The sequence below is a fragment of the Pseudophryne corroboree genome, chromosome 3 (assembly GCF_028390025.1).
Source record: "Pseudophryne corroboree isolate aPseCor3 chromosome 3, aPseCor3.hap2, whole genome shotgun sequence".
NCBI lineage: Eukaryota > Metazoa > Chordata > Amphibia > Anura > Myobatrachidae > Pseudophryne > Pseudophryne corroboree.
Genome location: NC_086446.1, coordinates 114,083,779 through 114,101,792, shown reverse-complemented (window position 1 = coordinate 114,101,792; position 18,014 = coordinate 114,083,779). Strand labels below are relative to the sequence as shown.

At 41.2% G+C, this 18,014-nt stretch overlaps 54 non-coding genes and 25 pseudogenes across 54 annotated transcripts; all 79 read left to right on the top strand.

Annotated features, from left to right (window-relative positions):
* Positions 1-11: 11 nt before the first annotated feature.
* On the top strand, positions 12-131 carry LOC134897623 (5S ribosomal RNA; annotated as a pseudogene).
* A 107-nt stretch (positions 132-238) lies between these two features.
* On the top strand, positions 239-357 carry LOC135070881 (5S ribosomal RNA). The gene has a single exon (XR_010257032.1). It is a non-coding gene; the product is annotated as a 5S ribosomal RNA (ribosomal RNA).
* Positions 358-464: 107 nt separating this feature from the next.
* Positions 465-583, top strand: LOC134887661 (5S ribosomal RNA; annotated as a pseudogene).
* Positions 584-690: 107 nt separating this feature from the next.
* LOC134886483 (5S ribosomal RNA) lies at positions 691-809 on the top strand. Its single transcript, XR_010170564.1, has one exon. It is a non-coding gene; the product is annotated as a 5S ribosomal RNA (ribosomal RNA).
* Positions 810-916: 107 nt separating this feature from the next.
* On the top strand, positions 917-1,035 carry LOC135070870 (5S ribosomal RNA). Its single transcript, XR_010257021.1, has one exon. It is a non-coding gene; the product is annotated as a 5S ribosomal RNA (ribosomal RNA).
* A 107-nt stretch (positions 1,036-1,142) lies between these two features.
* On the top strand, positions 1,143-1,261 carry LOC134887800 (5S ribosomal RNA; annotated as a pseudogene).
* Positions 1,262-1,368: 107 nt separating this feature from the next.
* Positions 1,369-1,487, top strand: LOC135070858 (5S ribosomal RNA). The gene has a single exon (XR_010257009.1). It is a non-coding gene; the product is annotated as a 5S ribosomal RNA (ribosomal RNA).
* A 107-nt stretch (positions 1,488-1,594) lies between these two features.
* On the top strand, positions 1,595-1,713 carry LOC135070608 (5S ribosomal RNA). Its single transcript, XR_010256765.1, has one exon. It is a non-coding gene; the product is annotated as a 5S ribosomal RNA (ribosomal RNA).
* A 107-nt stretch (positions 1,714-1,820) lies between these two features.
* On the top strand, positions 1,821-1,939 carry LOC135058509 (5S ribosomal RNA). Its single transcript, XR_010244936.1, has one exon. It is a non-coding gene; the product is annotated as a 5S ribosomal RNA (ribosomal RNA).
* Positions 1,940-2,046: 107 nt separating this feature from the next.
* Positions 2,047-2,165, top strand: LOC134885640 (5S ribosomal RNA). The gene has a single exon (XR_010169750.1). It is a non-coding gene; the product is annotated as a 5S ribosomal RNA (ribosomal RNA).
* Positions 2,166-2,272: 107 nt separating this feature from the next.
* LOC134884273 (5S ribosomal RNA) lies at positions 2,273-2,391 on the top strand. Its single transcript, XR_010168425.1, has one exon. It is a non-coding gene; the product is annotated as a 5S ribosomal RNA (ribosomal RNA).
* Positions 2,392-2,498: 107 nt separating this feature from the next.
* On the top strand, positions 2,499-2,617 carry LOC134890443 (5S ribosomal RNA; annotated as a pseudogene).
* Positions 2,618-2,724: 107 nt separating this feature from the next.
* On the top strand, positions 2,725-2,844 carry LOC134897898 (5S ribosomal RNA; annotated as a pseudogene).
* A 107-nt stretch (positions 2,845-2,951) lies between these two features.
* Positions 2,952-3,070, top strand: LOC134901918 (5S ribosomal RNA). Its single transcript, XR_010175393.1, has one exon. It is a non-coding gene; the product is annotated as a 5S ribosomal RNA (ribosomal RNA).
* A 107-nt stretch (positions 3,071-3,177) lies between these two features.
* On the top strand, positions 3,178-3,296 carry LOC134891411 (5S ribosomal RNA; annotated as a pseudogene).
* Positions 3,297-3,403: 107 nt separating this feature from the next.
* LOC135068351 (5S ribosomal RNA) lies at positions 3,404-3,522 on the top strand. The gene has a single exon (XR_010254555.1). It is a non-coding gene; the product is annotated as a 5S ribosomal RNA (ribosomal RNA).
* A 107-nt stretch (positions 3,523-3,629) lies between these two features.
* On the top strand, positions 3,630-3,748 carry LOC134887571 (5S ribosomal RNA; annotated as a pseudogene).
* A 107-nt stretch (positions 3,749-3,855) lies between these two features.
* Positions 3,856-3,974, top strand: LOC135066639 (5S ribosomal RNA). The gene has a single exon (XR_010252882.1). It is a non-coding gene; the product is annotated as a 5S ribosomal RNA (ribosomal RNA).
* Positions 3,975-4,081: 107 nt separating this feature from the next.
* LOC134886444 (5S ribosomal RNA) lies at positions 4,082-4,201 on the top strand. Its single transcript, XR_010170526.1, has one exon. It is a non-coding gene; the product is annotated as a 5S ribosomal RNA (ribosomal RNA).
* Positions 4,202-4,308: 107 nt separating this feature from the next.
* On the top strand, positions 4,309-4,427 carry LOC135070606 (5S ribosomal RNA). The gene has a single exon (XR_010256764.1). It is a non-coding gene; the product is annotated as a 5S ribosomal RNA (ribosomal RNA).
* Positions 4,428-4,534: 107 nt separating this feature from the next.
* Positions 4,535-4,653, top strand: LOC135058508 (5S ribosomal RNA). Its single transcript, XR_010244935.1, has one exon. It is a non-coding gene; the product is annotated as a 5S ribosomal RNA (ribosomal RNA).
* A 107-nt stretch (positions 4,654-4,760) lies between these two features.
* LOC135070847 (5S ribosomal RNA) lies at positions 4,761-4,879 on the top strand. Its single transcript, XR_010256997.1, has one exon. It is a non-coding gene; the product is annotated as a 5S ribosomal RNA (ribosomal RNA).
* A 107-nt stretch (positions 4,880-4,986) lies between these two features.
* On the top strand, positions 4,987-5,105 carry LOC135058507 (5S ribosomal RNA). Its single transcript, XR_010244934.1, has one exon. It is a non-coding gene; the product is annotated as a 5S ribosomal RNA (ribosomal RNA).
* Positions 5,106-5,212: 107 nt separating this feature from the next.
* On the top strand, positions 5,213-5,331 carry LOC134884272 (5S ribosomal RNA). Its single transcript, XR_010168424.1, has one exon. It is a non-coding gene; the product is annotated as a 5S ribosomal RNA (ribosomal RNA).
* A 107-nt stretch (positions 5,332-5,438) lies between these two features.
* LOC134892327 (5S ribosomal RNA) lies at positions 5,439-5,557 on the top strand (annotated as a pseudogene).
* A 107-nt stretch (positions 5,558-5,664) lies between these two features.
* Positions 5,665-5,783, top strand: LOC135070835 (5S ribosomal RNA). Its single transcript, XR_010256986.1, has one exon. It is a non-coding gene; the product is annotated as a 5S ribosomal RNA (ribosomal RNA).
* Positions 5,784-5,890: 107 nt separating this feature from the next.
* On the top strand, positions 5,891-6,009 carry LOC135059780 (5S ribosomal RNA). The gene has a single exon (XR_010246179.1). It is a non-coding gene; the product is annotated as a 5S ribosomal RNA (ribosomal RNA).
* A 107-nt stretch (positions 6,010-6,116) lies between these two features.
* Positions 6,117-6,236, top strand: LOC134886443 (5S ribosomal RNA). Its single transcript, XR_010170525.1, has one exon. It is a non-coding gene; the product is annotated as a 5S ribosomal RNA (ribosomal RNA).
* A 107-nt stretch (positions 6,237-6,343) lies between these two features.
* Positions 6,344-6,462, top strand: LOC134894122 (5S ribosomal RNA; annotated as a pseudogene).
* Positions 6,463-6,569: 107 nt separating this feature from the next.
* On the top strand, positions 6,570-6,688 carry LOC135070767 (5S ribosomal RNA). Its single transcript, XR_010256920.1, has one exon. It is a non-coding gene; the product is annotated as a 5S ribosomal RNA (ribosomal RNA).
* A 107-nt stretch (positions 6,689-6,795) lies between these two features.
* On the top strand, positions 6,796-6,915 carry LOC134897897 (5S ribosomal RNA; annotated as a pseudogene).
* A 107-nt stretch (positions 6,916-7,022) lies between these two features.
* On the top strand, positions 7,023-7,141 carry LOC134901917 (5S ribosomal RNA). Its single transcript, XR_010175392.1, has one exon. It is a non-coding gene; the product is annotated as a 5S ribosomal RNA (ribosomal RNA).
* Positions 7,142-7,248: 107 nt separating this feature from the next.
* On the top strand, positions 7,249-7,367 carry LOC134891410 (5S ribosomal RNA; annotated as a pseudogene).
* Positions 7,368-7,474: 107 nt separating this feature from the next.
* On the top strand, positions 7,475-7,593 carry LOC135068350 (5S ribosomal RNA). The gene has a single exon (XR_010254554.1). It is a non-coding gene; the product is annotated as a 5S ribosomal RNA (ribosomal RNA).
* A 107-nt stretch (positions 7,594-7,700) lies between these two features.
* On the top strand, positions 7,701-7,819 carry LOC134885150 (5S ribosomal RNA). Its single transcript, XR_010169274.1, has one exon. It is a non-coding gene; the product is annotated as a 5S ribosomal RNA (ribosomal RNA).
* Positions 7,820-7,926: 107 nt separating this feature from the next.
* On the top strand, positions 7,927-8,045 carry LOC134887793 (5S ribosomal RNA; annotated as a pseudogene).
* A 107-nt stretch (positions 8,046-8,152) lies between these two features.
* Positions 8,153-8,271, top strand: LOC134885160 (5S ribosomal RNA). Its single transcript, XR_010169283.1, has one exon. It is a non-coding gene; the product is annotated as a 5S ribosomal RNA (ribosomal RNA).
* A 107-nt stretch (positions 8,272-8,378) lies between these two features.
* LOC134890442 (5S ribosomal RNA) lies at positions 8,379-8,497 on the top strand (annotated as a pseudogene).
* A 107-nt stretch (positions 8,498-8,604) lies between these two features.
* On the top strand, positions 8,605-8,723 carry LOC135070824 (5S ribosomal RNA). The gene has a single exon (XR_010256975.1). It is a non-coding gene; the product is annotated as a 5S ribosomal RNA (ribosomal RNA).
* A 107-nt stretch (positions 8,724-8,830) lies between these two features.
* Positions 8,831-8,949, top strand: LOC135059779 (5S ribosomal RNA). The gene has a single exon (XR_010246178.1). It is a non-coding gene; the product is annotated as a 5S ribosomal RNA (ribosomal RNA).
* A 107-nt stretch (positions 8,950-9,056) lies between these two features.
* Positions 9,057-9,176, top strand: LOC134886442 (5S ribosomal RNA). The gene has a single exon (XR_010170524.1). It is a non-coding gene; the product is annotated as a 5S ribosomal RNA (ribosomal RNA).
* Positions 9,177-9,283: 107 nt separating this feature from the next.
* LOC134893991 (5S ribosomal RNA) lies at positions 9,284-9,402 on the top strand (annotated as a pseudogene).
* Positions 9,403-9,509: 107 nt separating this feature from the next.
* On the top strand, positions 9,510-9,628 carry LOC135066814 (5S ribosomal RNA). Its single transcript, XR_010253053.1, has one exon. It is a non-coding gene; the product is annotated as a 5S ribosomal RNA (ribosomal RNA).
* Positions 9,629-9,735: 107 nt separating this feature from the next.
* On the top strand, positions 9,736-9,854 carry LOC134887799 (5S ribosomal RNA; annotated as a pseudogene).
* Positions 9,855-9,961: 107 nt separating this feature from the next.
* LOC134890349 (5S ribosomal RNA) lies at positions 9,962-10,080 on the top strand (annotated as a pseudogene).
* Positions 10,081-10,187: 107 nt separating this feature from the next.
* On the top strand, positions 10,188-10,306 carry LOC135060922 (5S ribosomal RNA). Its single transcript, XR_010247317.1, has one exon. It is a non-coding gene; the product is annotated as a 5S ribosomal RNA (ribosomal RNA).
* A 107-nt stretch (positions 10,307-10,413) lies between these two features.
* Positions 10,414-10,532, top strand: LOC134887792 (5S ribosomal RNA; annotated as a pseudogene).
* A 107-nt stretch (positions 10,533-10,639) lies between these two features.
* Positions 10,640-10,758, top strand: LOC135058506 (5S ribosomal RNA). The gene has a single exon (XR_010244933.1). It is a non-coding gene; the product is annotated as a 5S ribosomal RNA (ribosomal RNA).
* Positions 10,759-10,865: 107 nt separating this feature from the next.
* On the top strand, positions 10,866-10,984 carry LOC134890441 (5S ribosomal RNA; annotated as a pseudogene).
* A 107-nt stretch (positions 10,985-11,091) lies between these two features.
* Positions 11,092-11,210, top strand: LOC135070812 (5S ribosomal RNA). The gene has a single exon (XR_010256963.1). It is a non-coding gene; the product is annotated as a 5S ribosomal RNA (ribosomal RNA).
* Positions 11,211-11,317: 107 nt separating this feature from the next.
* LOC135059777 (5S ribosomal RNA) lies at positions 11,318-11,436 on the top strand. Its single transcript, XR_010246176.1, has one exon. It is a non-coding gene; the product is annotated as a 5S ribosomal RNA (ribosomal RNA).
* A 107-nt stretch (positions 11,437-11,543) lies between these two features.
* LOC134886440 (5S ribosomal RNA) lies at positions 11,544-11,663 on the top strand. Its single transcript, XR_010170522.1, has one exon. It is a non-coding gene; the product is annotated as a 5S ribosomal RNA (ribosomal RNA).
* Positions 11,664-11,770: 107 nt separating this feature from the next.
* On the top strand, positions 11,771-11,889 carry LOC134893990 (5S ribosomal RNA; annotated as a pseudogene).
* A 334-nt stretch (positions 11,890-12,223) lies between these two features.
* On the top strand, positions 12,224-12,342 carry LOC135069127 (5S ribosomal RNA). Its single transcript, XR_010255316.1, has one exon. It is a non-coding gene; the product is annotated as a 5S ribosomal RNA (ribosomal RNA).
* A 107-nt stretch (positions 12,343-12,449) lies between these two features.
* On the top strand, positions 12,450-12,568 carry LOC134900749 (5S ribosomal RNA). Its single transcript, XR_010174254.1, has one exon. It is a non-coding gene; the product is annotated as a 5S ribosomal RNA (ribosomal RNA).
* A 107-nt stretch (positions 12,569-12,675) lies between these two features.
* Positions 12,676-12,794, top strand: LOC135058505 (5S ribosomal RNA). The gene has a single exon (XR_010244932.1). It is a non-coding gene; the product is annotated as a 5S ribosomal RNA (ribosomal RNA).
* A 107-nt stretch (positions 12,795-12,901) lies between these two features.
* LOC135059305 (5S ribosomal RNA) lies at positions 12,902-13,020 on the top strand. The gene has a single exon (XR_010245713.1). It is a non-coding gene; the product is annotated as a 5S ribosomal RNA (ribosomal RNA).
* Positions 13,021-13,127: 107 nt separating this feature from the next.
* LOC134884271 (5S ribosomal RNA) lies at positions 13,128-13,246 on the top strand. Its single transcript, XR_010168423.1, has one exon. It is a non-coding gene; the product is annotated as a 5S ribosomal RNA (ribosomal RNA).
* A 107-nt stretch (positions 13,247-13,353) lies between these two features.
* On the top strand, positions 13,354-13,472 carry LOC134890440 (5S ribosomal RNA; annotated as a pseudogene).
* Positions 13,473-13,579: 107 nt separating this feature from the next.
* LOC135070800 (5S ribosomal RNA) lies at positions 13,580-13,698 on the top strand. The gene has a single exon (XR_010256952.1). It is a non-coding gene; the product is annotated as a 5S ribosomal RNA (ribosomal RNA).
* A 107-nt stretch (positions 13,699-13,805) lies between these two features.
* Positions 13,806-13,924, top strand: LOC135059776 (5S ribosomal RNA). The gene has a single exon (XR_010246175.1). It is a non-coding gene; the product is annotated as a 5S ribosomal RNA (ribosomal RNA).
* A 107-nt stretch (positions 13,925-14,031) lies between these two features.
* On the top strand, positions 14,032-14,151 carry LOC134886439 (5S ribosomal RNA). Its single transcript, XR_010170521.1, has one exon. It is a non-coding gene; the product is annotated as a 5S ribosomal RNA (ribosomal RNA).
* A 107-nt stretch (positions 14,152-14,258) lies between these two features.
* On the top strand, positions 14,259-14,378 carry LOC134898223 (5S ribosomal RNA; annotated as a pseudogene).
* Positions 14,379-14,485: 107 nt separating this feature from the next.
* LOC134901170 (5S ribosomal RNA) lies at positions 14,486-14,604 on the top strand. The gene has a single exon (XR_010174663.1). It is a non-coding gene; the product is annotated as a 5S ribosomal RNA (ribosomal RNA).
* A 107-nt stretch (positions 14,605-14,711) lies between these two features.
* LOC134884270 (5S ribosomal RNA) lies at positions 14,712-14,830 on the top strand. The gene has a single exon (XR_010168422.1). It is a non-coding gene; the product is annotated as a 5S ribosomal RNA (ribosomal RNA).
* Positions 14,831-14,937: 107 nt separating this feature from the next.
* LOC135058504 (5S ribosomal RNA) lies at positions 14,938-15,056 on the top strand. Its single transcript, XR_010244931.1, has one exon. It is a non-coding gene; the product is annotated as a 5S ribosomal RNA (ribosomal RNA).
* A 107-nt stretch (positions 15,057-15,163) lies between these two features.
* Positions 15,164-15,282, top strand: LOC135070787 (5S ribosomal RNA). Its single transcript, XR_010256940.1, has one exon. It is a non-coding gene; the product is annotated as a 5S ribosomal RNA (ribosomal RNA).
* A 107-nt stretch (positions 15,283-15,389) lies between these two features.
* On the top strand, positions 15,390-15,508 carry LOC135058503 (5S ribosomal RNA). The gene has a single exon (XR_010244930.1). It is a non-coding gene; the product is annotated as a 5S ribosomal RNA (ribosomal RNA).
* Positions 15,509-15,615: 107 nt separating this feature from the next.
* Positions 15,616-15,734, top strand: LOC135059303 (5S ribosomal RNA). The gene has a single exon (XR_010245711.1). It is a non-coding gene; the product is annotated as a 5S ribosomal RNA (ribosomal RNA).
* Positions 15,735-15,841: 107 nt separating this feature from the next.
* On the top strand, positions 15,842-15,960 carry LOC134892306 (5S ribosomal RNA; annotated as a pseudogene).
* Positions 15,961-16,067: 107 nt separating this feature from the next.
* Positions 16,068-16,186, top strand: LOC134890439 (5S ribosomal RNA; annotated as a pseudogene).
* A 107-nt stretch (positions 16,187-16,293) lies between these two features.
* Positions 16,294-16,412, top strand: LOC135070776 (5S ribosomal RNA). The gene has a single exon (XR_010256929.1). It is a non-coding gene; the product is annotated as a 5S ribosomal RNA (ribosomal RNA).
* Positions 16,413-16,519: 107 nt separating this feature from the next.
* On the top strand, positions 16,520-16,638 carry LOC135068700 (5S ribosomal RNA). Its single transcript, XR_010254893.1, has one exon. It is a non-coding gene; the product is annotated as a 5S ribosomal RNA (ribosomal RNA).
* Positions 16,639-16,745: 107 nt separating this feature from the next.
* LOC135060921 (5S ribosomal RNA) lies at positions 16,746-16,864 on the top strand. The gene has a single exon (XR_010247316.1). It is a non-coding gene; the product is annotated as a 5S ribosomal RNA (ribosomal RNA).
* Positions 16,865-16,971: 107 nt separating this feature from the next.
* On the top strand, positions 16,972-17,090 carry LOC134887791 (5S ribosomal RNA; annotated as a pseudogene).
* A 107-nt stretch (positions 17,091-17,197) lies between these two features.
* On the top strand, positions 17,198-17,316 carry LOC135058502 (5S ribosomal RNA). The gene has a single exon (XR_010244929.1). It is a non-coding gene; the product is annotated as a 5S ribosomal RNA (ribosomal RNA).
* Positions 17,317-17,423: 107 nt separating this feature from the next.
* On the top strand, positions 17,424-17,542 carry LOC134890438 (5S ribosomal RNA; annotated as a pseudogene).
* Positions 17,543-17,649: 107 nt separating this feature from the next.
* On the top strand, positions 17,650-17,768 carry LOC135070765 (5S ribosomal RNA). Its single transcript, XR_010256918.1, has one exon. It is a non-coding gene; the product is annotated as a 5S ribosomal RNA (ribosomal RNA).
* Positions 17,769-17,875: 107 nt separating this feature from the next.
* Positions 17,876-17,994, top strand: LOC135059775 (5S ribosomal RNA). Its single transcript, XR_010246174.1, has one exon. It is a non-coding gene; the product is annotated as a 5S ribosomal RNA (ribosomal RNA).
* The last annotated feature ends 20 nt before the right edge of the window (positions 17,995-18,014 follow it).

Sequence of the window (18,014 nt, the reverse complement as noted above, 5' to 3'; positions counted from 1 at the left end):
CTACAAAGCTCATCTACATCCAAAACCACACTGGATACGCCCAATCTCATCTGATTTTGGAAGCTAAGCAGTGATGAGCCTGGTTAGGACTTGGATGGGAGACCACCTGGGAATACAAGGTGCTGTAGATATTTTTATACTGCCAACACCGTTCTGTTGATGCATTCCATTTTCAAACGTATTCATTTATGAATCAGTAGTTAAAAGTAGAAAAGTTCTAACAGAAACCACAAAGCTCATCTACAGCCACACCACACTGGATACGCCCAATCTCATCTGATCTTGGAAGCTAAGCAGTGTTGGGCCTGGTTAGTACTTGGATGGGAGACCACCTGGGAATACAAGGTGCTGTAGATATTTTTATACTGCAAACACCGTTCTGTTGATGCATTCCATTTTCAAGCGTATTAATTTATGAACCAGTAGTTAGAAGTAGAAAAGTTCTAACAGAAACCACAAATCTCATCTACAGCCACACCACATTGGATGCGCCCAATCTCATCTGATCTTGGAAGCTAAGCAGTGTTGGGCCTGGTAATTACTTGTATGGGAGACCACCTGGGAATACAAGGTGCTGTAGATATTTTTAAACTGCCAACACCGTTCTGTTGATGCATTCCATTTTCAAACGTATTCATTTATGAACCAGTAGTTAGAAGTAGAAAAGTTCTAACAGAAACCACAAAGCTCATCTACAGCCATACCACACTGGATAAGCCCAATCTCATCTGATCTTGGAAGCTAAGAAGTGTTGGGCCTGGTTAGTACTTGGATGGGAGACCACCTGGGAATAAAAGGTGCTGTAGATATTTTTATACTGCCAACACCGTTCTGTTGATGCATTCCATTTTCAGACTTATTCATTTATGAACCAGTAGTTAGAAGTAGAAAAGTTCTAACAGAAACCACAATGCTCATCTACAGCCACACCACACTGGATACGCCCAATCTCATCTGATCTTGGAAGCTAAGCAGTGTTGGGCCTGGTTAGTACTTGGATGGGAGACCACCTGGGAATACAAGGTGCTGTAGATATTTTTATACTGCCAACACCGTTCTGTTGATGCATTCCATTTTCAAACGTATTAATTTATGAACCAGTAGTTAGAAGTAGAAAAGTTCTAACAGAAACCACAAAGCTCATCTACAGCCACACCACATTTGATACGCCCAATCTCATCTGATCTTGGAAGCTAAGCAGTGTTGGGCCTGGTAATTACTTGGATGGGAGACCACCTGGGAATACAAGGTGCTGTAGATATTTTTAAACTGCCAAACCCGTTCTGTTGATGCATTCCATTTTCAAACGTATTCATTTATGAACCAGTAGTTAGAAGTAGAAAAGTTCTAACAGAAACCACAAAGCTCATCTACAGCCACACCACACTGGATACGCCCAATCTCATCTGATCTTGGAAGCTAAGCAGTGTTGGGCCTGGTTAGTACTTGGATGGGAGACCACCTGGGAATACAAGGTGCTGTAGATATTTTTATACTGCCAACACCGTTCTGTTGATGCATTCCATTTTCAAACGTATTCATTTATGAACCAGTAGTTAGAAGTAGAAAAGTTCTAACAGAAACCACAAAGCTCATCTACAGCCACACCACATTGGATACGCCCAATCTCATCTGATCTTGGAAGCTAAGCAGTGTTGGGCCTGGTAATTACTTGGATGGGAGACCTCCTGGGAATACAAGGTGCTGTAGATATTTTTAAACTGCCAACACCGTTCTGTTGATGCATTCCATTTTCAAACGTATTCATTTATGAACCAGTAGTTAGAAGTAGAAAAGTTCTAACAGAAACCATAAAGCTCATCTACAGCCATACCACACTGGATACGCCCAATCTCATCTGATCTTGGAAGCTAAGAAGTGTTGGGCCTGGTTAGTACTTGGATGGGAGACCACCTGGGAATACAAGGTGCTGTAGATATTTTTATACTGCCAACACCGTTCTGTTGATGCATTCCATTTTCAAACGTATTCATTTATGAACCAGTAGTTAGAAGTAGAAAAGTTCTAACAGAAACCACAAAGCTCATCTACAGCCACACCACACTGGATACGCCCCATCTCATCTGATCTTGGAAGCTAAGCAGTGTTGGGTCTGGTTAGTACTTGGATGGGAGACCACCTGGGAATACAAGGTGCTGTAGATATTTTTATACTGCCAACACCGTTCTGTTGATGCATTCCATTTTCAAACGTATTAATTTATGAACCAGTAGTTAGAAGTACAAAAGTTCTAACAGAAACCACAAAGCTCATCTACAGCCACACCACATTGGATACGCCCAATCTCATCTGATCTTGGAAGCTAAGCAGTGTTGGGCCTGGTAATTACTTGGATGGGAGACCACCTGGGAATACAAGGTGCTGTAGATATTTTTAAACTGCCAAACCCGTTCTGTTGATGCATTCCATTTTCAAACGTATTCATTTATAAACCAGTAGTTAGAAGTAGAAAAGTTCTAACAGAAACCACAAAGCTCATCTACAGCCATACCACACAGGATATACCCAATCTCATCTGATCTTGGACGCTAAGAAGTGTTGGGCCTGGTTAGTACTTGGATGGGAGACTACCTGGGAATACAAGGTGCTGTAGATATTTTTATACTGCCAACACCGTTCTGTTGATGTATTCCATTTTCAAACGTATTAATTTATGAACCAGTAGTTAGAAGTAGAAAAGTTCTAACAGAAACTACAAAGCTCATCTACATCCAAAACCACACTGGATACGCCCAATCTCATCTGATTTTGGAAGCTAAGCAGTGTTGAGCCTGGTTAGGACTTGGATGGGAGACCACCTGGGAATACAAGGTGCTGTTGATATTTTTATAGTGCCAACACCGTTCTGTTGATGCATTCCATTTTCAAACGTATTCATTTATGAATCAGTAGTTAAAAGTAGAAAAGTTCTAACAGAAACCACAAAGCTCATCTACAGCCACACCACGCTGGATACGCCCAATCTCATCTGATCTTGGAAGCTAAGCAGTGTTGGGCCTGGTTAGTACTTGGATGGGAGACCACCTGGGAATACAAGGTGCTGTAGATATTTTTATACTGCAAACACCGTTCTGTTGATGCATTCCATTTTCAAGCGTATTAATTTATGAACCAGTAGTTAGAAGTAGAAAAGTTCTAACAGAAACCACAAATCTCATCTACAGCCACACCACTTTGGATACGCCCAATCTCATCTGATCTTGGAAGCTAAGCAGTGTTGGGCCTGGTAATTATTTGGATGGGAGACCACCTGGGAATACAAGGTGCTGTAGATATTTTTAAACTGCCAACACCGTTCTGTTGATGCATTCCATTTTCAAACGTATTCATTTATGAACCAGTAGTTAGAAGTAGAAAAGTTCTAACAGAAACCACAAAGCTCATCTACAGCCATACCACACTGGATAAGCCCAATCTCATCTGATCTTGGAAGCTAAGAAGTGTTGGGCCTGGTTAGTACTTGGATGGGAGACCACCTGGGAATACAAGGTGCTGTAGATATTTTTATACTGCCAACACCGTTGTGTTGATGCATTCCATTTTCAAACGTATTCATTTATGAACCAGTAGTTAGAAGTAGAAAAGTTCTAACAGAAACCACAAAGCTCATCTACAGCCACAGCACACTGGATACGCCCAATCTCATCTGATCTTGGAAGCTAAGCAGTGTTGGGCCTGGTTAGTACTTGGATGGGAGACCACCTGGAAAAACAAGGTGCTGTAGATATTTTTATACTGCCAACACCGTTCTGTTGATGCATTCCATTTTAAAACGTATTCATTTATGAACCAGTAGTTAGAAGTAGAAAAGTTCTAACAGAAACCTGAAAGTTCATCTACAGCAACACCACACTGGATACGCCCAATCTCATCTGATCTTGGAAGCTAAGCAGTGTTGGGCCTGGTTAGTACTTGGATGGGAGACCACCTTGGAATACAAGGTGCTGTAGATATTTTTATACTACCAACACCGTTCTGTTGATGCATTCCATTTTCAAACGTATTCATTTATGAACCAGTAGTTAGAAGTAGAAAAATACTAACAGAAACCATAAAGCTCTTCTACAGCCACACCACACTGGATATACCCAATCTCATCTGATCTTGGAAGCTAAGCAGTGTTGGGCCTGGTTAGTACTTGGATGGGAGGCCACCTGGGAATACATAGGTGCTGTAGATATTTTTATACTGCCAACACCGTTCTGTTGATGCATTCCATTTTAAAACGTATTCATTTATGAACCAGTAGTTAGAAGTAGAAAAGTTCAAACAGAAACCACAAAGCTCATCTACAGCCACACCACATTGGATACGCCCAATCTCATCTGATCTTGGAAGCTAAGCAGTGTTGGGCCTGGTAATTACTTGGATGGGAGACCTCCTGGGAATACAAGGTGCTGTAGATATTTTTAAACTGCCAACACCGTTCTGTTGATGCATTCCATTTTCAAACGTATTCATTTATGAACCAGTAGTTAGAAGTAGAAAAGTTCTAACAGAAACCACAAAGCTCATCTACAGCCATACCACACTGGATACGCCCAATCTCATCTGATCTTGGAAGCTAAGAAGTGTTGGGCCTGGTTAGTACTTGGATGGGAGACCACCTGGGAATACAAGGTGCTGTAGATATTTTTATACTGCCAACACCGTTCTGTTGATGCATTCCATTTTCAAACGTATTCATTTATGAACCAGTAGTTAGAAGTAGAAAAGTTCTAACAGAAACCACAAAGCTCATCTACAGCCACACCACACTGGATACGCCCAATCTCATCTGATCTTGGAAGCTAAGCAGTGTTGGGCCTGGTTAGTACTTGGATGGGAGACCACCTGGGAATACAAGGTGCTGTAGATATTTTTATACTGCCAACACCGTTCTGTTGATGCATTCCATTTTCAAACGTATTCATTTATGAACCAGTAGTTAGAAGTAGAAAAGTTCTAACAGAAACCACAAAGCTCATCTACAGCCATACCACACTGGATACGCCCAATCTCATCTGATCTTGGAAGCTAAGAAGTGTTGGGCCTGGTTAGTACTTGGATGGGAGACCACCTGGGAATACAAGGTGCTGTAGATATTTTTATACTGCCAACACCGTTCTGTTGATGCATTCCATTTTCAAACGTATTCATTTATGAACCAGTAGTTAGAAGTAGAAAAGTTCTAACAGAAACCACAAAGCTCATCTACAGCCACACCACATTGGATACGCCCAATCTCATCTGATCTTGGAAGCTAAGCAGTGTTGGGCCTGGTAATTACTTGGATGGGAGACCACCTGGGAATACAAGGTGCTGTAGATATTTTTAAACTGCCAAACCCGTTCTGTTGATGCATTCCATTTTCAAACGTATTCATTTATAAACCAGTAGTTAGAAGTAGAAAAGTTCTAACAGAAACCACAAAGCTCATCTACAGCCATACCACACAGGATATACCCAATCTCATCTGATCTTGGACGCTAAGAAGTGTTGGGCCTGGTTAGTACTTGGATGGGAAACTACCTGGGAATACAAGGTGCTGTAGATATTTTTATACTGCCAACACCGTTCTGTTGATGTATTCCATTTTCAAACGTATTCATTTATGAACCAGTAGTTAGAAGTAGAAAAGTTCTAACAGAAACCATAAAGCTCATCTACAGCCACACCACACTGGATACGCCCAATCTCATCTGATCTTGGAAGCTAAGCAGTGTTGGGCCTGGTTAGTACTTGGATGGGAGACCACCTGGGAATACAAGGTGCTGTAGATATTTTTATACTACCAACACCGTTCTGTTGATGCATTCCATTTTCAAACGTATTCATTTATGAACCAGTAGTTAGAAGTAGAAAAGTTCTAACAGAAACCTGAAAGTTCATCTACAGCAACACCACACTGGATACGCCCAATCTCATCTGATCTTGGAAGCTAAGCAGTGTTGGGCCTGGTTAGTACTTGGATGGGAGACCACCTGGGAATACAAGGTGCTGTAGATATTTTTATACTACCAACACCGTTCTGTTGATGCATTCCATTTTCAAACGTATTCATTTATGAACCAGTAGTTAGAAGTAGAAAAATACTAACAGAAACCATAAAGCTCTTCTACAGCCACACCACACTGGATATACCCAATCTCATCTGATCTTGGAAGCTAAGCAGTGTTGGGCCTGGTTAGTACTTGGATGGGAGGCCACCTGGGAATACATAGGTGCTGTAGATATTTTTATACTGCCAACACCGTTCTGTTGATGCATTCCATTTTAAAACGTATTCATTTATGAACCAGTAGTTAGAAGTAGAAAAGTTCAAACAGAAACCACAAAGCTCATCTACAGCCACACCACACTGGATATGCCCAATCTCATCTAATCTTGGAAGCTGAGCAGTGTTGGGCCTGGTTAGTACTTGGATGGGAGACCACCTGGAAAAACAAGGTGCTGTAGATATTTTTATACTGCCAACACCGTTCTGTTGATGCATTCCATTTTAAAACGTATTCATTTATGAACCAGTAGTTAGAAGTAGAAAAGTTCTAACAGAAACCAGAAAGTTCATCTACAGCAACACCACACTGGATACGCCCAATCTCATCTAATCTTGGAAGCTAAGCAGTGTTGGGCCTGGTTAGTACTTGGATGGGAGACCACCTGGGAATACAAGGTGCTGTAGATATTTTTATACTGCCAACACTGTTCTGTTGATGCATTCCATTTTCAAACGTATTAATTTATGAACCAGTAGTTAGAAGTAGAAAAGTTCTAACAGAAACTACAAAGCTCATCTACATCCAAAACCACACTGGATACGCCCAATCTCATCTGATTTTGGAAGCTAAGCAGTGTTGAGCCTGGTTAGGACTTGGATGGGAGACCACCTGGGAATACAAGGTGCTGTTGATATTTTTATAGTGCCAACACCGTTCTGTTGATGCATTCCATTTTCAAACGTATTCATTTATGAATCAGTAGTTAAAAGTAGAAAAGTTCTAACAGAAACCACAAAGCTCATCTACAGCCACACCACGCTGGATACGCCCAATCTCATCTGATCTTGGAAGCTAAGCAGTGTTGGGCCTGGTTAGTACTTGGATGGGAGACCACCTGGGAATACAAGGTGCTGTAGATATTTTTATACTGCAAACACCGTTCTGTTGATGCATTCCATTTTCAAGCGTATTAATTTATGAACCAGTAGTTAGAAGTAGAAAAGTTCTAACAGAAACCACAAATCTCATCTACAGCCACACCACTTTGGATACGCCCAATCTCATCTGATCTTGGAAGCTAAGCAGTGTTGGGCCTGGTAATTATTTGGATGGGAGACCACCTGGGAATACAAGGTGCTGTAGATATTTTTAAACTGCCAACACCGTTCTGTTGATGCATTCCATTTTCAAACGTATTCATTTATGAACCAGTAGTTAGAAGTAGAAAAGTTCTAACAGAAACCGCAAAGCTCATCTACAGCCATACCACACTGGATAAGCCCAATCTCATCTGATCTTGGAAGCTAAGAAGTGTTGGGCCTGGTTAGTACTTGGATGGGAGACCACCTGGGAATACAAGGTGCTGTAGATATTTTTATACTGCCAACACCGTTGTGTTGATGCATTCCATTTTCAAACGTATTCATTTATGAACCAGTAGTTAGAAGTAGAAAAGTTCTAACAGAAACCACAAAGCTCATCTACAGCCACAGCACACTGGATACGCCCAATCTCATCTGATCTTGGAAGCTAAGCAGTGTTGGGCCTGGTTAGTACTTGGATGGTAGACCTCCTGGGAATACAAGGTGCTGTAGATATTTTTATACTGCCAACACCGTTCTGATGATGCATTCCATTTTCAAACGTATTCATTTATGAACCAGTAGTTAGAAGTAGAAAAGTTCTAACAGAAACCACAAAGCTCATCTACAGCCACACCACATTGGATACGCCCAATCTCATCTGATCTTGGAAGCTAAGCAGTGTTGGGCCTGGTAATTACTTGGATGGGAGACCTACTGGGAATACAAGGTGCTGTAGATATTTTTAAACTGCCAACACCGTTCTGTTGATGCATTCCATTTTCAAACGTATTCATTTATGAACCAGTAGTTAGAAGTAGAAAAGTTCTAACAGAAACCACAAAGCTCATCTACAGCCATACCACACTGGATACGCCCAATCTCATCTGATCTTGGAAGCTAAGAAGTGTTGCGCCTGGTTAGTACTTGGATGGGAGACCACCTGGGAATACAAGGTGCTGTAGATATTTTTATACTGCCAACACCGTTCTGTTGATGCATTCCATTTTCAAACGTATTCATTTATGAACCAGTAGTTAGAAGTAGAAAAGTTCTAACAGAAACCACAAAGCTCATCTACAGCCATACCACACAGGATATACCCAATCTCATCTGATCTTGGACGCTAAGAAGTGTTGGGCCTGGTTAGTACTTGGATGGGAGACTACCTGGGAATACAAGGTGCTGTAGATATTTTTATACTGCCAACACCGTTCTGTTGATGTATTCCATTTTCAAACGTATTCATTTATGAACCAGTAGTTAGAAGTAGAAAAGTTCTAACAGAAACCATAAAGCTCATCTACAGCCACACCACACTGGATACGCCCAATCTCATCTGATCTTGGAAGCTAAGCAGTGTTGGGCCTGGTTAGTACTTGGATGGGAGACCACCTGGGAATACAAGGTGCTGTAGATATTTTTATACTACCAACACCGTTCTGTTGATGCATTCCATTTTCAAACGTATTCATTTATGAACCAGTAGTTAGAAGTAGAAAAGTTCTAACAGAAACCTGAAAGTTCATCTACAGCAACACCACACTGGATACGCCCAATCTCATCTGATCTTGGAAGCTAAGCAGTGTTGGGCCTGGTTAGTACTTGGATGGGAGACCACCTGGGAATACAAGGTGCTGTAGATATTTTTATACTACCAACACCGTTCTGTTGATGCATTCCATTTTCAAACGTATTCATTTATGAACCAGTAGTTAGAAGTAGAAAAATACTAACAGAAACCATAAAGCTCTTCTACAGCCACACCACACTGGATATACCCAATCTCATCTGATCTTGGAAGCTAAGCAGTGTTGGGCCTGGTTAGTACTTGGATGGGAGGCCACCTGGGAATACATAGGTGCTGTAGATATTTTTATACTGCCAACACCGTTCTGTTGATGCATTCCATTTTAAAACATATTCATTTATGAACCAGTAGTTAGAAGTAGAAAAGTTCAAACAGAAACCACAAAGCTCATCTACAGCCACACCACACTGGATATGCCCAATCTCATCTAATCTTGGAAGCTGAGCAGTGTTGGGCCTGGTTAGTACTTGGATGGGAGACCACCTGGAAATACAAGGTGCTGTAGATATTTTTATACTGCCAACACCGTTGTGTTGATGCATTCCATTTTCAAACGTATTCATTTATGAACCAGTAGTTAGAAGTAGAAAAGTTCTAACAGAAACCACAAAGCTCATCTACAGCCACAGCACACTGGATACGCCCAATCTCATCTGATCTTGGAAGCTAAGCAGTGTTGGGCCTGGTTAGTACTTGGATGGGAGACCACCTGGGAATACAAGGTGCTGTAGATATTTTTATACTGCCAACACCGTTCTGTTGATGCATTCCATTTTCAAACGTATTAATTTATGAACCAGTAGTTAGAAGTAGAAAAGTTCTAACAGAAACCACAAAGCTCATCTACAGCCACACCACATTTGATACGCCCAATCTCATCTGATCTTGGAAGCTAAGCAGTGTTGGGCCTGGTAATTACTTGGATGGGAGACCACCTGGGAATACAAGGTGCTGTAGATATTTTTAAACTGCCAAACCCGTTCTGTTGATGCATTCCATTTTCAAACGTATTCATTTATGAACCAGTAGTTAGAAGTAGAAAAGTTCTAACAGAAACCACAAAGCTCATCTACAGCCATACCACACAGGATATACCCAATCTCATCTGATCTTGGACGCTAAGAAGAGTTGGGCCTGGTTAGTACTTGGATGGGAGACCACCTGGGAATACAAGGTGCTGTAGATATTTTTATACTGCCAACACCGTTCTGTTGATGTATTCCATTTTCAAACGTATTCATTTATGAACCAGTAGTTAGAAGTAGAAAAGTTCTAACAGAAACCACAGAGCTCATCTACAGCCACACCACACTGGATACGCCCAATCTCATCTGATCTTGGAAGCTAAGCAGTGTTGGGCCTGGTTAGTACTTGGATGGTAGACCTCCTGGGAATACAAGGTGCTGTAGATATTTTTATACTGCCAACACCGTTCTGTTGATGCATTCCATTTTCAAACGTATTCATTTATGAACCAGTAGTTAGAAGTAGAAAAGTTCTAACAGAAACCACAAAGCTCATCTACAGCCACACCACATTGGATACGCCCAATCTCATCTGATCTTGGAAGCTAAGCAGTGTTGGGCCTGGTAATTACTTGGATGGGAGACCTACTGGGAATACAAGGTGCTGTAGATATTTTTAAACTGCCAACACCGTTCTGTTGATGCATTCCATTTTCAAACGTATTCATTTATGAACCAGTAGTTAGAAGTAGAAAAGTTCTAACAGAAACCACAAAGCTCATCTACAGCCATACCACACTGGATACGCCCAATCTCATCTGATCTTGGAAGCTAAGAAGTGTTGGGCCTGGTTAGTACTTGGATGGGAGACCACCTGGGAATACAAGGTGCTGTAGATATTTTTATACTGCCAACACCGTTCTGTTGATGCATTCCATTTTCAAACGTATTCATTTATGAACCAGTAGTTAGAAGTAGAAAAGTTCTAACAGAAACCACAAAGCTCATCTACAGCCATACCACACAGGATATACCCAATCTCATCTGATCTTGGACGCTAAGAAGTGTTGGGCCTGGTTAGTACTTGGATGGGAGACTACCTGGGAATACAAGGTGCTGTAGATATTTTTATACTGCCAACACCGTTCTGTTGATGTATTCCATTTTCAAACGTATTCATTTATGAACCAGTAGTTAGAAGTAGAAAAGTTCTAACAGAAACCATAAAGCTCATCTACAGCCACACCACACTGGATACGCCCAATCTCATCTGATCTTGGAAGCTAAGCAGTGTTGGGCCTGGTTAGTACTTGGATGGGAGACCACCTGGGAATACAAGGTGCTGTAGATATTTTTATACTACCAACACCGTTCTGTTGATGCATTCCATTTTCAAACGTATTCATTTATGAACCAGTAGTTAGAAGTAGAAAAGTTCTAACAGAAACCTGAAAGTTCATCTACAGCAACACCACACTGGATACGCCCAATCTCATCTGATCTTGGAAGCTAAGCAGTGTTGGGCCTGGTTAGTACTTGGATGGGAGACCACCTGGGAATACAAGGTGCTGTAGATATTTTTATACTACCAACACCGTTCTGTTGATGCATTCCATTTTCAAACGTATTCATTTATGAACCAGTAGTTAGAAGTAGAAAAATACTAACAGAAACCATAAAGCTCTTCTACAGCCACACCACACTGGATATACCCAATCTCATCTGATCTTGGAAGCTAAGCAGTGTTGGGCCTGGTTAGTACTTGGATGGGAGGCCACCTGGGAATACATAGGTGCTGTAGATATTTTTATACTGCCAACACAATTCTGTTGATGCATTCCATTTTAAAACGTATTCATTTATGAACCAGTAGTTAGAAGTAGAAAAGTTCAAACAGAAACCACAAAGCTCATCTACAGCCACACCACACTGGATATGCCCAATCTCATCTAATCTTGGAAGCTGAGCAGTGTTGGGCCTGGTTAGTACTTGGATGGGAGACCACCTGGAAATACAAGGTGCTGTAGATATTTTTATACTGCCAACACCGTTCTGTTGATGCATTCCATTTTCAAACGTATTAATTTATGAACCAGTAGTTAGAAGTAGAAAAGTTCTAACAGAAACTACAAAGCTCATCTACATCCAAAACCACACTGGATATGCCCAATCTCATCTGATTTTGGAAGCTAAGCAGTGTTGAGCCTGGTTAGGACTTGGATGGGAGATAACCTGGGAATACAAGGTGCTGTAGATATTTTTATACTGCCAACACCGTTCTGTTGATGCATTCCATTTTCAAACGTATTCATTTATGAATCAGTAGTTAAAAGTAGAAAAGTTCTAACAGAAACCACAAAGCTCATCTACAGCCACACCACACTGGATACGCCCAATATCATCTGATCTTGGAAGCTAAGCAGTGTTGGGCCTGGTTAGTACTTGGATGGGAGACCACCTGGGAATACAAGGTGCTGTAGATATTTTTATACTGCAAACACCGTTCTGTTGATGCATTCCATTTTTAAAAGTATTAATTTATGAACCAGTAGTTAGAAGTAGAAAAGTTCTAACAGAAACCACAAAGCTCATCTACAGCCACACCACATTGGATACGCCCAATCTCATCTGATCTTGGAAGCTAAGCAATGTTGGGCCTGGTTAGTACTTGGATGGGAGACCACCTGGGAATACAAGGTGCTGTAGATATTTTTATACTGCCAACACCGTTCTGTTGATGCATTCCATTTTCAAACGTATTCATTTATGAACCAGTAGTTAGAAATAGAAAAGTTCTAACAGAAACCACAAAGCTCATCTACAGCCATACCACACTGGATACGCCCAATCTCATCTGATCTTGGAAGCTAAGAAGTGTTGGGCCTGGTTAGTACTTGGATGGGAGACCACCTGGGAATACAAGGTGCTGTAGATATTTTTATACTGCCAACAACGTTCTGTTGATGCATTCCATTTTCAAACGTATTCATTTATGAACCAGTAGTTAGAAGTAGAAAAGTTCTAACAGAAACCACAAAGCTCATCTACAGCCACACCACACTGGATACGCTCAATCTCATCTGATCTTGGAAGCTAAGCAGTGTTGGGCCTGGTTAGTACTTGGATGGGAGACCACCTGGGAATACAAGGTGCTGTAGATATTTTTATACTGCCAACACCGTTCTGTTGATGCATTCCATTTTCAAACGTATTAATTTATGAACCAGTAGTTAGAAGTAGAAAAGTTCTAACAGAAACCACAAAGCTCATCTACAGCCACACCACATTGGATACGCCCAATCTCATCTGATCTTGGAAGCTAAGCAGTGTTGGGCCTGGTAATTACTTGGATGGGAGACCACCTGGGAATACAAGGTGCTGTAGATATTTTTAAACTGCCAAACCCGTTCTGTTGATGCATTCCATTTTCAAACGTATTCATTTATAAACCAGTAGTTAGAAGTAGAAAAGTTCTAACAGAAACCACAAAGCTCATCTACAGCCATACCACACAGGATATACCCAATCTCATCTGATCTTGGACGCTAAGAAGTGTTGGGCCTGGTTAGTACTTGGATGGGAGACTACCTGGGAATACAAGGTGCTGTAGATATTTTTATACTGCCAACACCGTTCTGTTGATGTATTCCATTTTCAAACGTATTCATTTATGAACCAGTAGTTAGAAGTAGAAAAGTTCTAACAGAAACCATAAAGCTCATCTACAGCCACACCACACTGGATACGCCCAATCTCATCTGATCTTGGAAGCTAAGCAGTGTTGGGCCTGGTTAGTACTTGGATGGGAGACCACCTGGGAATACAAGGTGCTGTAGATATTTTTATACTACCAACACCGTTCTGTTGATGCATTCCATTTTCAAACGTATTCATTTATGAACCAGTAGTTAGAAGTAGAAAAGTTCTAACAGAAACCTGAAAGTTCATCTACAGCAACACCACACTGGATACGCCCAATCTCATCTGATCTTGGAAGCTAAGCAGTGTTGGGCCTGGTTAGTACTTGGATGGGAGACCACCTGGGAATACAAGGTGCTGTAGATATTTTTATACTACCAACACCGTTCTGTTGATGCATTCCATTTTCAAACGTATTCATTTATGAACCAGTAGTTAGAAGTAGAAAAATACTAACAGAAACCATAAAGCTCTTCTACAGCCACACCACACTGGATATACCCAATCTCATCTGATCTTGGAAGCTAAGCAGTGTTGGGCCTGGTTAGTACTTGGATGGGAGGCCACCTGGGAATACATAGGTGCTGTAGATATTTTTATACTGCCAACACCGTTCTGTTGATGCATTCCATTTTCAAACGTATTAATTTATGAACCAGTAGTTAGAAGTAGAAAAGTTCTAACAGAAACTACAAAGCTCATCTACATCCAAAACCACACTGGATATGCCCAATCTCATCTGATTTTGGAAGCTAAGCAGTGTTGAGCCTGGTTAGGACTTGGATGGGAGATCACCTGGGAATACAAGGTGCTGTAGATATTTTTATACTGCCAACACTGTTCTGTTGATGCATTCCATTTTCAAACGTATTCATTTATGAATCAGTAGTTAAAAGTAGAAAAGTTCTAACAGAAACCACAAAGCTCATCTACAGCCACACCACACTGGATACGCCCAATCTCATCTGATCTTGGAAGCTAAGCAGTGTTGGGCCTGGTTAGTACTTGGATGGGAGACCACCTGGGAATACAAGGTGCTGTAGATGTTTTTATACTGCAAACACCGTTCTGTTGATGCATTCCATTTTCAAACGTATTAATTTATGAACCAGTAGTTAGAAGTAGAAAAGTTCTAACAGAAACCACAAAGCTCATCTACAGCCACACCACATTGGATACGCCCAATCTCATCTGATCTTGGAAGCTAAGCAGTGTTGGGCCTGGTAATTACTTGGATGGGAGACCACCTGGGAATACAAGGTGCTGTAGATATTTTTAAACTGCCAACACCGTTCTGTTGATGCATTCCATTTTCAAACGTATTCATTTATGAACCAGTAGTTAGAAGTAGAAAAGTTCTAACAGAAACCACAAAGCTCATCTACAGCCATACCACACTGGATACGCCCAATCTCATCTGATCTTGGAAGCTAAGAAGTGTTGGGCCTGGTTAGTACTTGGATGGGAGACCACCTGGGAATACAAGGTGCTGTAGATATTTTTATACTGCCAACACCGTTCTGTTGATACATTCCATTTTCAAACGTATTCATTTATGAACCAGTAGTTAGAAGTAGAAAAGTTCTAACAGAAACCACAAAGCTCATCTACAGCCACACCACACTGGATACGCCCAATCTCATCTGATCTTGGAAGCTAAGCAGTGTTGGGCCTGGTTAGTACTTGGATGGGAGACCACCTGGGAATACAAGGTGCTGTAGATATTTTTATACTGCCAACACCGTTCTGTTGATGCATTCCATTTTCAAACGTATTCATTTATGAACCAGTAGTTAGAAGTAGAAAAGTTCTAACAGAAACCACAAAGCTCATCTACAGCCATACCACACTGGATACGCCCAATCTCATCTGATCTTGGAAGCTAAGAAGTGTTGGGCCTGGTTAGTACTTGGATGGGAGACCACCTGGGAATACAAGGTGCTGTAGATATTTTTATACTGCCAACACCGTTCTGTTGATGCATTCCATTTTCAAACGTATTCATTTATGAACCAGTAGTTAGAAGTAGAAAAGTTCTAACAGAAACCACAAAGCTCATCTACAGCCACACCACACTGGATACGCTCAATCTCATCTGATCTTGGAAGCTAAGCAGTGTTGGGCCTGGTTAGTACTTGGATGGGAGACCACCTGGGAATACAAGGTGCTGTAGATATTTTTATACTGCCAACACCGTTCTGTTGATGCATTCCATTTTCAAACGTATTAATTTATGAACCAGTAGTTAGAAGTAGAAAAGTTCTAACAGAAACCACAAAGCTCATCTACAGCCACACCACATTGGATACGCCCAATCTCATCTGATCTTGGAAGCTAAGCAGTGTTGGGCCTGGTAATTACTTGGATTGGAGACCACCTGGGAATACAAGGTGCTGTAGATATTTTTAAACTGCCAAACCCGTTCTGTTGATGCATTCCATTTTCAAACGTATTCATTTATAAACCAGTAGTTAGAAGTAGAAAAGTTCTAACAGAAACCACAAAGCTCATCTACAGCCATACCACACAGGATATACCCAATCTCATCTGATCTTGGACGCTAAGAAGTGTTGGGCCTGGTTAGTACTTGGATGGGAGACTACCTGGGAATACAAGGTGCTGTAGATATTTTTATACTGCCAACACCGTTCTGTTGATGTATTCCATTTTCAAACGTATTCATTTATGAACCAGTAGTTAGAAGTAGAAAAGTTCTAACAGAAACCATAAAGCTCATCTACAGCCACACCACACTGGATACGCCCAATCTCATCTGATCTTGGAAGCTAAGCAGTGTTGGGCCTGGTTAGTACTTGGATGGGAGACCACCTGGGAATACAAGGTGCTGTAGATATTTTTATACTACCAACACCGTTCTGTTGATGCATTCCATTTTCAAACGTATTCATTTATGAACCAGTAGTTAGAAGTAGAAAAGTTCTAACAGAAACCTGAAAGTTCATCTACAGCAACACCACACTGGATAAGCCCAATCTCATCTGATCTTGGAAGCTAAGCAGTGTTGGGCCTGGTTAGTACTTGGATGGGAGACCTCCTGGGAATACAAGGTGCTGTAGATATTTTTATACTGCCAACACCGTTCTGTTGATGCATTCCATTTTCAAACGTATTCATTTATGAACCAGTAGTTAGAAGTAGAAAAGTTCTAACAGAAACCACAGAGCTCATCTACAGCCACACCACACTGGATACGCCCAATCTCATCTGATCTTGGAAGCTAAGCAGTGTTGGGCCTGGTTAGTACTTGGATGGTAGACCTCCTGGGAATACAAGGTGCTGTAGATATTTTTATACTGCCAACACCGTTCTGTTGATGCATTCCATTTTCAAACGTATTCATTTATGAACCAGTAGTTAGAAGTAGAAAAGTTCTAACAGAAACCACAAAGCTCATCTACAGCCACACCACATTGGATACGCCCAATCTCATCTGATCTTGGAAGCTAAGCAGTGTTGGGCCTGGTAATTACTTGGATGGGAGACCTACTGGGAATACAAGGTGCTGTAGATATTTTTAAACTGCCAACACCGTTCTGTTGATGCATTCCATTTTCAAACGTATTCATTTATGAACCAGTAGTTAGAAGTAGAAAAGTTCTAACAGAAACCACAAAGCTCATCTACAGCCATACCACACTGGATACGCCCAATCTCATCTGATCTTGGAAGCTAAGAAGTGTTGGGCCTGGTTAGTACTTGGATGGGAGACCACCTGGGAATACAAGGTGCTGTAGATATTTTTATACTGCCAACACCGTTCTGTTGATGCATTCCATTTTCAAACGTATTCATTTATGAACCAGTAGTTAGAAGTAGAAAAGTTCTAACAGAAACCACAAAGCTCATCTACAGCCATACCACACAGGATATACCCAATCTCATCTGATCTTGGACGCTAAGAAGTGTTGGGCCTGGTTAGTACTTGGATGGGAGACTACCTGGGAATACAAGGTGCTGTAGATATTTTTATACTGCCAACACCGTTCTGTTGATGTATTCCATTTTCAAACGTATTCATTTATGAACCAGTAGTTAGAAGTAGAAAAGTTCTAACAGAAACCATAAAGCTCATCTACAGCCACACCACACTGGATACGCCCAATCTCATCTGATCTTGGAAGCTAAGCAGTGTTGGGCCTGGTTAGTACTTGGATGGGAGACCACCTGGGAATACAAGGTGCTGTAGATATTTTTATACTACCAACACCGTTCTGTTGATGCATTCCATTTTCAAACGTATTCATTTATGAACCAGTAGTTAGAAGTAGAAAAGTTCTAACAGAAACCTGAAAGTTCATCTACAGCAACACCACACTGGATACGCCCAATCTCATCTGATCTTGGAAGCTAAGCAGTGTTGGGCCTGGTTAGTACTTGGATGGGAGACCACCTGGGAATACAAGGTGCTGTAGATATTTTTATACTACCAACACCG